At 43.8% G+C, this 12562-nt stretch overlaps 1 long non-coding RNA gene across 1 annotated transcript; it reads left to right on the top strand.

Annotated features, from left to right (window-relative positions):
- Positions 1 to 279: 279 nt before the first annotated feature.
- On the top strand, positions 280 to 5846 carry LOC105541869. Its single transcript, XR_001006389.1, has 2 exons — positions 280 to 1043; positions 5566 to 5846. It is a non-coding gene; the product is annotated as an uncharacterized LOC105541869 (long non-coding RNA).
- The last annotated feature ends 6716 nt before the right edge of the window (positions 5847 to 12562 follow it).

Raw genomic sequence — 12562 nt, 5'->3', positions numbered from 1 at the left:
CCCGCGCCCGCCGCCTTCCCATTGGCTGCGGCCGCCCAGTCCCCGGTTCCTCCGCCGTAGTTGGGGTAGCCTAGCTGGCAGCCTCGCAGGTTCCCCTTACCCACTGCGCCGCCGTCGCATCGTGCCCTCCCTCTTTGTGGGCTCTCTGGTTCTCAAACGCAGGTGGACCCACTCCTCCCGCCCACTGCCCCGCCGCAGCTCCCACCATTGGCCCGCGGCACTTGTCCGTTTCCTGGGAGCGTTCAGCTCCTCCCGGCAGGAAGAGGCGCTGGCCTCATTGGGTGCGTTAGGAGGGAAGGGTGGATCCTAAAAGGTAATACTGAGCCATCGTTCAAACTAAAAGGCTGGAAAGGAGGCCGCTGCCTTTGTTTGCCATGGATGGGTAGGGGCTGCACTGAGCAGCACCGATGTTATTCATCCGGCTGCACCCCCAACAGAGCTCTTTCTTCCCCAGATCATTTTACAGTTGGATTCTCCCTCTTGGATCTGGCTCTGCCTTAGTCCAACCTAAAGGGATCAGCTTCGCCCACGCCCACTCTCACCCCGAAACCTTTCATCTGCTGTTGAAGCCTTTTAGGCCCATTGAGATGTTCATTAGAAGAACTCTGAAAACTACGGTTCTCCCCTTTAGGAAGACTGCACCACAGCTCGCCCTCTCCTGGGTTCCGGTAAGAAGAGATTCCAATACCACTCTTTTTTCAGAATTCAGAAAGGCAAGAGACCACCTTACTGGGCTTCAACCTGGGGCTGGGAACGCTGCCATGAATTGGGCTTGGTCTGTCTGAAGGGAGCCAACTGTTCGACAATCCTTAGGCTTCTTTTGCCTGTTGGAATTACACCTTGGATCGTGGTGAAGTCTACAGAGGTCAGATTAAGAAGAACCAAAGCAGAATAAACGTAGAAAGTGATGTTGAGTTCATGAGTCAGGACGACCTCTTCCTATATGCTTTTGCTATACCCTGCATTTTGAACATTAAGAACGAGATAGGAGGCCCATAATGTTTCTTCTTGCTTTAATCCTATCATGGCAACGTTGACTTCCAGTAAGAAAGGTTCTCTGATCTTTCTTTCTTTCTTTTTTTTTTTAGACAGGGTCTCAGTTTGTTGCCCAGGCGGGAGTGCAGTGGCGCAATCTTGGCTCAGTGCAGCCTCAATATCCCAGGATCAAGCAATCCACCCACCTCACCCTCCCGAGTAGCTGGGAGTACAGGCATGTGCCAACACGCTTGGCTAATTTTGTTTATTTTTTTGTAGAGAGAAGATCTCACTGTGTCACTCAGGTTCTTCTCGAACTCTGGGCCCAAGTCATCCACCTGCCTCGGCTTCCTGAAGTGCTAGGATTACAGGCCTTAACCACCTCACCTAGTCCTCTGAAATTTCTAAATAAGCCAGTGCAGATCTAGCCCAATCTCTACCAAGCTTTGTTACCTTTTCCCCTTCAGTGGTAGGAATAGACATTATTTATTTAGCAAGGGTGAGTGCTTTTGTTGCATTTTAGTTTGGGTTTATTATTACACAAACTAAAGACAGTGGGACAATTTGGAAAGATAACTAGGCAGCTACATGACCTTTGGGCAGGTGTCCTAACACTGTACTCTTAAAGTGAGGGGAGTGAACTGGAAGATATCATATGTCCTCATAGTTTGGACATTCTGTGGTTTGCTCATCAATATGACTACACTGTATATAGCACACATTTAAGGTCTTGAAGAAGAGACATGAGGCTTGTTCTAAAAAGCATCCAGAGTAGGTCTTGAGAAAGAATTTCTGTTTAAGTAAAGACCCTAAAACAATGCTCAGGTTCTTATACATAGGATCCACGAACTGGAAAAGATATGGATGAGTCTGAGTAAATTCTCTAAGTTTTGTTTTAGACAAAACCATTCCACCCTCAAGCGGAAGAGAGCAAGGGAGTGGGGGCGGAGGTATTTTGTGTTTTTTTAAAGGCCATAAAATAATTGTCTTGATAAAATTTTAACTTGGGGCTGGGTGTGGTGGCTTGCACCTGAAATCTCAGCAGTTTGAGAGGCTGAGGCAGGAGGATTACTTGAGCCTAGGAAGGAGACCAGCCTGAGCAACATGGTGAGACCCCTATCTCTACAAAAAATTTTAAAATTTGCCAGGCATGGTGGTGCGAACCTGTAGTCCCAGCTATTTGAGAGGCTGAGGCAAGAAGATTGCTTGAGCCTAGGAGGTCAAGTCTGTAGTGTTTGCTATACCGCACTCCAATCTGGGTGACAAAGCAAGACCCTGTCTCAAAAAAAAATTTTTTTTTTTTAACTGGAGGGAAAAAGAGTTTTACAAACTGTAGACACACAGCAAAACAGGAACAGGAAAAAAAAAGTACTAAAAAGAGAAAAATGTCAGTGATGGGTCTCTAAGTAGTTGGATTATGAGTAATTGGGTAACTTTGTTGTCATTTTACTTCTCCATAATTTTGTATGTTCTATTATTTAGTTTCATGGATTCCTTCCCACTCCCTGGGAAGAGGGGAAGAGAGGAGAAAAATCATTGATCCTTCTCAATAGGAAAACTCTAATTCCCTGCACAATTTAAACCTTTAATACCATAGCGTATATTTAGAATCTCATAAAGAGTAATTCATCAAACATTTCAACAAGTCATTCAGTTAATATTTGTTGAATGGATAAGTGCTAGGAATTCAAATGAGGGTAGATCTTTCAGACTAAACTTGTCTGGCAGGGTTGCATGGAAGAAGCAGAAGCAGAACTGGTCCTGGAGGGGACTGGGGTGGAGCAGGGAAAAGTGTGCTCAGGAAAGAAGGGTGGGAATAGGCACAGCAACAGAGGTAGGAAAGCATGGAGAGGGGGACCGTTTGGATGGAATAGAAGGACCATTTGGATGGAATAGAAGGATGAGAAAGAACTCTGAAAAGATAGGTTGAGACCTGATTGTAAAGGGCCCTGTAATTACTTGATTCACACTAGTAATTATGTAATTGATTATTTGTAATTATTTAATGTCTAGTGCATTCACCATAAGGGCAGGAACCAGTCTGTCTGGTTCTCCACAGCTCTCCCAGCACCTAGAGAGTACTTAGCACATAATTGAGTCTCAGTACTTATTTGCAACTGGATGGCTGACTTGAATCCGAGGCGAAGAAGCCTTGGTTTTGTTCAGCATGTAAAAGATTATCACTGAAAGGTTTTGAGTAGGACTCTGGGGTGATCAAATATTGCCTTCTCTGAGGACTAGAATGGATAAGGAGATGCTTAAGTTGGACATTGAAAGATACATACAATTTGATTACTAGAGAATAAAAGATGTGGAAATAGAAATTAATGTAGTGGGTAGCAATAATAGAAATTTCAGCCAGAGAAGAGGAGAGAATGTGAAAAGGGAGTGATGGGGAAATGAAATTGCTGAAATAAAAGAAGGGCAGATTGTAAAAGACTTTGAAAATGAGGTGGAATTACCAAGATTTTACCACGAGGAAGTTTTTGAGGAGGAGGTTGGCAGATGTCACCCCCAAAAAGAAACATTTTCTCTACCATGCTGAAAAGCATAGCATGAGGAAGGGAGAAAATAGCCATCAGTGATGCAAGTTGACATTAGACTTAAGTCAATAGATCATAGTTTCTCCTGGCTTTGTCCTTTAAAAACGCTGTGACTTTGGGCAAGACACCTGTTTGAACCTCAGTTTCCTCATTTTTAAGTAGGTGTAATAATAATCTCTGGTTATAATGGATGTTTATAGGATTAAATGAGACAGGACATGCAGAAGCTCTTAGCATGCTGCTCACACCCAACAAATAGTCAACATATTTTTTTTCCTTCTTTCACCTGCCTATTACCCCCCAGAAACACTCTTTAATTACACCCAGGCCTCTTGATTGGAAATTGAACCCAGGGTTTTCCCTAAAGGAAAGAGACAGAAGGAAGGAAGGAAAAAGGAACAGAGGCCTCTGGGAGGCTGAGGTGGGTGGATCACTTGAGCTGAGGAGTTCAAGATCAGCCTGGGCAACATGGTGAAACCCCATCTCTACAAAATAGAAAAATTAGCCAGGCATGGTGGTGCCTGTGGTCCTAGCTTTTGGGAGGCTGAGATGGGAGGATCGCTCGAGCAGAGATGTTGAGGCTGTGGTGAGCCGAGATTGCTCCACTGCACTCCAGCCTGGGTGACAAAGCGAGACCCTGTCTCAAAAAAAAGAACAGATAGGAGAGGAGAGGAAGGTGTGAAGGAAGGAGGGAAGACAGGAGGGGAACAAAAGAAAGGACAAAAAAGAGATAAACAGGAAGGAAGCCGGGAGGGGAGAAAAGGAAGGAAGCAAAGGAGGGAAGGGAAGAAAGAAGGCAGGAAAGGAGGGCAGGTTTCACAGACTAATGAAGAATTTGGGGTCTTGGCTTCTGACTGAATTTGAATCTATGCTTACTGCACACCATTAGGCAAGTTAACCCTGCTGTGCCCCAGATCCCTCACCTGGAAATAAGAATAATTGTACCTATCTTATATATGTTATGTGCTTAACACATAATCTAGCATGTAGTTACTGTTATTATTTGAGCCTAAACTGTGACTTAGTTAATGAATGTCACCCTTTCCTTGATTCTTTTGGGAAATATTTAAAATTAGTACTTTGATGCAAAAAAAAAATCCCTCAAGCAGACTTTTACCTTTGTTTTTTTTTTTTTTTTTTTTTTGAGAAACAAGGTCTCACTGTGTCACCCGGGCTGGAGAGCAGTGGCACGATCGTAGCTGGCTGATCACATGGCAGCCTCAGACTTCTGGACTCAGTGGGTCCTCCTGCCTCAGCATCCTGAGTAGCTGGGTCTGCAGGTGCATGCCACCACGCCTGGCTAATTTTGTTAATTTTTGGTAGAGATAAGGACTCACTGTGTTGCCCAGGCTGGCTTCAAACTCTTGGCCTCGCCTCAAGGGATCCTCCTGCCTCCATCTCTTCAAATGCTGGGATTACAGGTTTAAGCCACTGTGCCTGGCCCTTTTTACCTTTTCTAAAAAAGCCAGCCCACCACTTTCACCTCTCATGTTATACCATTTCAGGAAAGAAGCCCTAGTTTCTGATTCATAAACTCTATTTGCATTAAACATGATTTTAAGCAAATGGTTTGGGCAGATGTGTGGCAGGGCTGATGGAACAGACCTTTGGAGTCAGACCTGGGTTTGAATTCTTAATCAACTTGTCACGAGTGTGGGAGGCCTTTCACCTCTCTGAGCCTCTGTTTCATTGTTGGTAACATGAGATTGTGTAAAATGGGGTTGCTGTGAGGGTTAGATGAAGTAAGAGGTCCTCCTGGCAGTGCCTAATACATAATAATAAGTGCTTAATAAATTGTAAATATTATTACAATTGATAGTATTTAATTCTTCTCTGAGGAATTATGAGTTAATGCAGCTTGAACCGCTAAAAAGGTAAGAAATCTTTCCTCTTTTCTTCTATCTCCTAGGAAAACCTCAGTTCAGAAAAGCAATAAACTATGGGGGGCTGTTTAGAATGTTGCATCTCTGGAGAGCAAGTTGCATTTTAACAATGATCAGAGCCTTTAATTAAGGCGTGAAGGTCAAATCATTTCTGCTTCATCCAGCCTGGTTGCAGAGTGAGCCCATGGGACATCCCTCTGAAATTGCACTGCTTACAACCATGCTGAGTCTGCAAGGACTTCATCCAAGCCTTTCCGTCCAGGACCTCAAACAGCTCTAATCACAAGAAGAGAGATTTCAGGAAAGAGAAAATTATTCCTATCATTGATGTTTTTGAAGAACATGGAATGACTGGGAAAATAATCTTGTTAAGTAGAAAAAAAAAGAAATCTGTTGTAATTTTCAAATAATTTTTAAATAAATTTGAAAAATTAAGAGAACTATATATGTAATATATTCCTAATCTTATGAAAAAATATATATGCATTAATATTATTGAAAGAAATATATCAAAAGGTGAACAGCAATTATCACCAGTCTAGATTATGAGATTAGGAGTGATTTTTTTTTTCTTTGTCCTGTACTATTTAGTATTTTCTACCATTAAAATATTCTGATTCTCAATTAGAATAGTATGTTAGACAGAGAAGGACAAATATCACATGAACTCTCACTCTCTTATGGAATAGATCTTGTGGAATCTAAAAAAGTTGAACTCTGCCAGGCGCGGTGGCTCACGCCTGTAATCCTAGCACTTTGGGAGGCCGGGGCGGGCGGATCACGAGGTCAGGAGATCGAGACCATCCTGGCTAACACGGTGAAACCCCATCTCTACTAAAAATACAAAAAAATTAGCTGCGCGTGGTGGCAGGTGCCTGTAGTCCCAGTTGCTCGGGAGGCTGAGGCAGGAGAATGGCGTGAACCCAGGAGGCGGAGCTTGCAGTGAGCCGAGACTGCGCCACTGCACTCCAGCCTGGGCGACAGAGCAAGACTCCATCTCAAAAAAAAAAAAAAAAGTTGAACCCATAGAAAAAGAGAGGAAATGATGGTTACCAGTTAGAAAAAAGGAGTAAGTTCAAGAGATCTATTATACACCGTGGTGAATATAGTTAATAACAATATATTTTATACTGTGAAATTGCTAAGATAGTAGATTTTAAGTGTTCTCACCACACAAAACGATAAGTATGTGAGGCAAAGCATCTGGTAATTAGCTTGATTTCACCACTCCACAGTGTATACATATGTCAAAACGTCATGTTGTATGCTATAAATATATACACTTTTTGTCAATTTTAAACAGGTTATTAAAAAAACAGTATGCTATTGTTGATAATTATGAAAAATTTTAATGATGTGGAAATGTGTACAGTATAATGATAAATGAAAGAGTAGTAAAAAAATCCTTATAAAATATAATTACAAATGTGTTGGGTGGGTAATATAAAAATCTTAACAGCTATTTCTGAGCTAAGTGGTGGAGCATGGGTCATTTTTAGTGCCTTCTGTGTCAGGCTGTTCGTGCATTGCTATGAAGAAATACCTGGCCAGATAATAGGTGGCTCATGCCTATAATCCCGGCACTTTGGGAGGCCAAGGCGGGTGGATCACATGATTTCAGGAGTTCGAGACCAGCCTGGCCAACATGGTGAAACCCCATCTCTACTAAAAATACAAAAATTAGTCAGGTGAGGTGGTGCATGCCTGTAGTCCCAGCTACTGGGGAAGCTGAGGCAGGAGAAATCGTTTGAACCCGGGAGGCAGAGGTTGCAGTGAGCCGAAATAGCCTGGGTAACAGACCAAGATTCTGTCTCAAAAAGAAAAAAAAAAAAAAAGAAATACCTGAGAAAAGGTCATTTATAAAGGAAAGAGGTTTAATTGGCTCACGATTCTATAGGTTTTACAGGAAGCATAGCAGCATCTGATTTTAGGGAGTCCTCGGGAAGCTTCCAATCCTGGCAGAAAGCAATGAGGAGCAGGCACGTCACATGGCGAAAGCAGGAACAGGAGAGAGTTGACAGGGGAGTTGCCACACACTTTTAAACAATCGGATCTCATGAGAACTCACTATCCTGAAGACAGCACCAAGGGGATGGTGCTAAACCATTCATGAAAAATCCGCCCCCATGATCCAATTGCCTCCCATCAGGCCCCACCTCCCGCATTGGGGATTACAATTCAACAAGAGATTGGGGCAGGGACAGATGGCCCAACTATGATTTCCACATCATTACTGTACACGTTTCCAAACTTCATTTTACTTTTCTTTATTTTTCCTACAACAAAAATAACCATGTGATATTTGTGTAATTGTAATAAAGAACTACGAAATCATTTTTATCTTTTTAAATACAAAATTCAAACTAAAATCTTTATTGTTAGTTGGAGAGATGGTGGAGGAAGGAAAACAGAAGCTGAGGATGACACTATTAATAAGTAACAATGACAATGACTCCTGTTAAGGGCTTACTTAGGTTCACAGTCCTCTATTTGCTAGAGGCTTTAACAGCTTCTTCCAAGCAAACAAAAGGTCTTGGAATCCAAACAGTTTCTTTATTCCCCACCCCTCCTACCTCATGGAGAGAAATTCTTGGTTATGTGCAGACAGATATGTGGACTAAGTTAGCATGGCTGTGGCACCCCTCACCTGACACGGATTTAGACTTCTTTAGCTTTTCAAACGTTTTGGTATGTATGTATGTAGGTATGTATGTATTGAGACGGAGGCTCACACTGTCATCCAGGCTGGAGTGCAGTGGCACCATCTCGGCTCACTGCAACCTCCGCCTCCCAGGTTTGAGCGATTCTCCTGCCTCAGCCTCCCAAGTAGCTGGGATTACAGGCGCCCTCCACCACACCTGGCTAATTTTTCTATTTTTAGTAGAGATGGGGTTTCACCATGTTGGCCAGGCTGGTCTCGAACTCTTGACCTCAGGTGATCTGCCCGCCTTGGCCTCCCAAAGTGCTGGGATTACAGGCGTGAGCCACTGCGCCCGGCAAACCTTGGTCTTTAAATCACGTTGGCAAGACTGAGCTCAAATTTGTGCCTTCTTATCTAAAACAGTAACAATTTAAATATTTTTGTTATTTGAACAAACCAATAAGATCTGAGGAATGAGCAACCGTCACAGTTGTCTGAATAATACATTGCACGGTAGTGGGGGCTGTTTCGTACAGGACTTGGCACAGCATTGCCCTCTTAGAGACAAAGGTGGACCATTGCGCCGCCGTGTGGTATTGAGGGGTATGGCGCCTTCCTTTTTTAATTACGCTTTTTCTAGTTTAAGAGCTAGACTACCCTTCGCGGTCGCTTGGTGGAGCCCTTTCAATTTGTTTGTGTGGAAACTAAGACTCAGGCAAGTGATGTTACTGGGGCTTGAACCCAAATCTTCAGACCCTTTTCAAGGTCCCAGCTTTTCAAGTTAACTCACAGATGTCTGCACATAGCTGGAGGGAAACTGGGAGCTGTCTTAATGCAAAACTCAATTTCACATTCAAAGAAACTGAAGTGTAGAGAGGATAAGTGACTTGCTGAAAGGTCCGCGCTAATTTGGGGTCCTTCGTCTTTTATTCTACTCATTCGTTTATTCAGCAAATATTTATACATGTGTCTACCACGTGTCAGACACCATTCAAGGCACTAGAGATAAAATAGTGAACAAAGCAAACAAAAATCCCTTCCTGCAAAAATCCCTTTATCTCTTCCCTTCATAAAGCTCATGTTCTAATAGGGGAAACAAAGTAAGCAATTAAACACATAATATCAGATTAGAGAGGGGTAAATGCAAAGAAGAAAAGAAAGGGAAGGGGGGATGTGAAACGTTAGGAGGGGCTACTTTTTGGAGTGGCCAGAGAAAAACTCATTGACAAGGTAACTGGTGACTTTTTTTTTTTTTTTTGAGATGGGGTCTCACTCTGTGGCCCAGGCTGGAGTGCAGCGGCATGATCTCAGCTCACTGCAACCTCCACCTCCCAGTTCAAGTGATTTTCCTTCCTCAACCTCCCAAGTAGCTGAGACTACAGGCGTGTGCAACCATGCCCAGCTAATTTTTGTATTTTTAGTAGAGACGGGGTTTCACCCTGTTGGCCAGGCTGGTCTCGAACTCCTGACCTCAGGTGATCCACCTACCTCCGCCTCCCAAAGTGCTGGGATTACAGGGGTTAGCCATGGCACCCGGCCAACAAGGTGACTTTTGAGTAAAGACACCTGAAAGAATTTAGGAAACCAGCCATACAGATACAGGGGAAGAGCATTCAGGCAAACTGCACTGTAGGGCAAAGCCCTAAGACAGGAAAATGCCTGTGTATTCACGAAAAGATAGCAAACTCAAGGGTGGTAAGAGCTACAAGAGGTAGGGTGTCCTATTCACATGGGGTCCTTCAGGTCAAAGGAGGACTTTGGTTTTACTTTAAATGAGACAGCCTATTGAAGAGGTTTGTTTTTGTTTTTTGTTTTTTTCTGAGACAGGGTCTCACTTTGTTGCCCAGACTGGAGTGCAATGGTGTGATCTCGGCCCATTACAGCCTCAACCTGCTGGGCTCAAGCGATTCTCCCACCTCGGCCTCCTGAGTAGCTGGGACTACATGCATGTGCCATCACACCCAGCTAATTTTTGTTGTTGTTTTGTTTTGTTTTTCGTAGAGACAAGGTCTCACTATGTTGCCCAAACTGTCTCGAACTCTTGGGCTCAAGCAATTCTCCTTCCGTGGCCTCCCAAAGTACTGGGATTACACATGTGAGCTACCATGCCCTGCCACACTGACGATTTTAATGAGCAGAGGAGTGGTGTGGTCTGCCTTTTCAACAACATCACTCTGGCTACTGGGTTTGCAACAGGCTTCAGAAATCAAGTGCAGGGACTGTGAGAAGGAAGGGGCTATTCAATAAGCCTGTCACGGGATAACAGCAAATTAGAAAAGGGAGGTGATAAGGGGTATGGTGAAAAGTATTCAGAATTTAGAAATACATTTTGAGGCTAGACCAACCAGGTTTGCTGATGAATCAAAAAGGGAACAAAAGAAAGAGAGGAATCAAGGATGACATCAAAGTTTTTGGTTTGAGCAACTGGAAGGCTAGCATTGCCATTTATGGAGAATGTGGGAAAAGCTGGTTTGGGGGCAAATCTCAGCAGTTTAATGTTAGACATGATAAGTTTGAGATCACTGTTCTATACCCAAGTGGAGATGTCAAGTGGGCAGTTGATTACGTCGTCTGGAGTTCTTTCAAGAACTGTTAGACGACAACAGTCTAGTCCCTGAGAACCTTAACTCTATAAAATGACTAAGGGTGCAATAATGAGTAGAAAACATTAAGACTCAAATGATAAAATACTTTCTACTTTAACATGTGGTTTTCCAGATTTCTACTCAATGAGACATTTTAAATGGCTCTGCCTTTCCTAGTTGAAGGCTGTGAATCTTTTGCTCACAAACACGAGTCTCCTGACACTGATGAGACCTCTAAGACACTTGCCTGTTCTCTGGGTTACTGGGTGGAACCCTTTGTGAAGTCAGTGGGAGCCCCAGAGAGCAGCCTGTTGGGCCGGTGGAACATCAGGGAAACTCTCCCGTGCTTTGTGTTTTATGAAAAGTAGGGGACATTCCAATCTGAAGCCTTTCTATCTTTGCTTCCTTGGGTTTTGTTGATGTCAGGTGCAATTGCTTGCAGCTTCATGATCTGTCTCCTCAGTATTTTATAGTCTGCCCTCTTCCCCTGCTCTGTACGTGATGGAATTGCCATTCTTTTGCATGGATACACTCCTTCTTGGGATGTGGGCAAGGGATGGCAGAGTGACTGAGAGCTTATTGAGTACTAGGTAGTAGGTTAGGCACTGATAGATATACCCTCCATTAGTATGCGAAGACGAACCCACCGACCTACCAGCTGTACCACTCATTGTAATCACAGCCAACATTTATATAATATTTTAGAGTTCAGAAAACACTTTTACAGACAGGTGCCGGTATACTGACTAAGAGTACATACAGACTCTGAGGCCAGGCTCAGTGACTCATGCCTATAATCCCAATGCTTTGGTAGGCCAAAGCAGGAGGATCTCTTGAGGACAGAAGTTCAAGACCAACCTGGGCCACAAAGTGAGTCCCTCCCTGTCTCTATAAAAATTAAAAACTTTGCCAGATATAGTGGTGCACACCTGTGGTCCCAGCGACCAAGAATTCAAGGTTACAGTGAGCTATGGCAACACTGCGCCACTGCACTTCAGCCTGGGAGATGGAGTAAGACCTTGTCTATTAAAAAATATATATATACAGACTCTGGAACCAGATTGCCTGAGTTGAATCTCAGTTCTCTCCAGTTCTGCTGTGACTCACTGTGTGGTCTAGGACAATTTACTTAGCCTCTCTGTTAAGTCTCAGTTTCTTCAAGTGCAAAACGGAGATTTTAAATAATCCTAACTACTTCCTAAACTAGCTTAGAGATTAACTGAGATAATCCAGAGGCAGCTCTAAGAGCAGCGCCTAGAACATAGCGAGCCCTCAATAAAGGCAGAAGGGATGGTACTACCTGGTTGGGACCTTTGTAGCCAATTTCACTAATAAGGAAACGGAAGCCCAGGGTGGTTATTCAATGTAGCTAAGTACTAAGGAACAGTACTAAGCAACAGAAGCCCAAGACCACAGGGGTTCCTGCTCCTGACTCCAAAGCTTTTCCCACTCAGAATCCACTTTCTCAGAGAGAGTGGGTTTTCTATTAAAACAAGCCAAACTTTCGCACCGGCTCTTCTGGTGTCTACCACCTTGCTTCTGTGAAAGGACAGCTGGGGTTGGAGGGAATAACAGCAGAAATAATTGACATTCTTGGGTCCATCCGTCGGTGTGCTGGGCCTGTGCCAAGGACTTCACCTGCCCTTCCCATTCAATCTTCACCAAAAACCTATGTGCTAGGTACTTTGAATAACCACTTTATATAAAAAGTGGGGTGCAGAGCCACTAAGCAAGCAGGGGTGGCGTGTGTCGGAGCCAGAATCCATTCTCGGCTCTCTGATCAGTTTACCCACAGGAGGACCTTCCCCCGACCCCTCACGCCGCCTGGAGCAGCCTATATTCATGCAAAATGCACGGAGCCACAGAGGCTGCCTTCCGGGACTCAGCGCGGAGGGTTAGGCTGCCTCGAACCCCTTTCTGGTAACTCCATCCCAG

The sequence above is a fragment of the Mandrillus leucophaeus genome, unplaced genomic scaffold (genome assembly GCF_000951045.1).
Source record: "Mandrillus leucophaeus isolate KB7577 unplaced genomic scaffold, Mleu.le_1.0 Scaffold246, whole genome shotgun sequence".
NCBI lineage: Eukaryota > Metazoa > Chordata > Mammalia > Primates > Cercopithecidae > Mandrillus > Mandrillus leucophaeus.
The sequence above is the reverse complement of the archived record's forward strand: the minus strand, read 5'-3'. Positions and strand labels throughout refer to the sequence as shown.